The sequence below is a fragment of the Bos mutus genome, chromosome 28, assembly GCF_027580195.1.
Source record: "Bos mutus isolate GX-2022 chromosome 28, NWIPB_WYAK_1.1, whole genome shotgun sequence".
Classification (NCBI taxonomy): Eukaryota; Metazoa; Chordata; class Mammalia; order Artiodactyla; family Bovidae; genus Bos; species Bos mutus.
The window spans coordinates 36,483,438-36,484,557 of NC_091644.1; positions in this window are offsets into that span (position 1 = coordinate 36,483,438).

A 1,120-nucleotide genomic window follows, 5' to 3' on the forward strand; every position below is an offset into this window, starting at 1 on the left:
GCTTTGCGTCTGTGTCCGGGTCGCGCTCCCGGCTCCGCTGGGCTGGGGGCCCGGCCTCAATGCTGCCCGCCACCGGGCTGGGCCTCCAGCACAGCCTGGGGACGCGGAGCGCGACCGGCTTGCTGCGGGACGGCAGAGAGGGAGGGGGCTGAGTGTGTTTACAAAATTCCCAGACTCTTGCCTGCAGTCGGGACTGAGGGCCGGGAAGTGCGGCAGAGAGGAGAGACCACCTGCTCCCTCCGCCTGCGTGTCCGCGGCCTCCAGCTCCGGTGTGGACGCCGCACAGGCCCCCCTGGACCCGGCGAAAGGCCCTCCACGCGGACAGGGGCGGCGGGGAGGCGTCTCTGACCTTCCCTGGTCGCGGGGGTCAACGGGGTAGGTGCCAGGTATTTATTTCTCTAGGTTTGCTTCCTTATCTGCCTGGGGTCAGAGTCCAGCCAGTGCAATGAAAGAGAACCTGATTTGGAAGCACCCCGTTTGGGGCCACAACTTCGGGTGTAAGTAAAGTGATGGGGAAATGGGTTCAGTATAGCTGGACTTCGTCCAGTCTGGATCCGCCAAACATTGACTCTAACTTGGACTTCAGTCCCTGCGGCTTCTCCACCAATTTTGTGTGTTGCCGTTTTCTTAGTTTTATCAGGACTTCCCTGAGAAAAATGTCAGCGGTACAGAGCCCAGTTGTAGGTGTTCACAAATAACCAGCTTTCCTGTCCAGGGCCCATACTGACTGCCAGTTTGACCTACTGGCTGTAAAAAAACGTCAGCGACAAGTACAAAGTTACGTAAGCTACCTTGAACACCTGGTCCACTTTGTTTTCTGATAGGGATCATGAAGTTATTATCTTCCTACTTGTCTCTGCTTGACTTTTATCCACGTTTCCTTTGAAAGGCAGGTTTTGCTGTCCCTGCCCTGGACCTTCTCCCCTCGGTATCCTTGGGCTTTATTATTTTTTATTTAAATTGAGGAATTCATTACACACTTCATACCATCGAACTCACATTCTGATTCCCTATTACATTTCTCTCCTCCTATTCATTTTCCAAGTTTGCTTCACTCTTCAGGATTCAACTTCAGTAGCTGAATTTAACCTTTAAGATACACTACCTGGAATTTGTACTT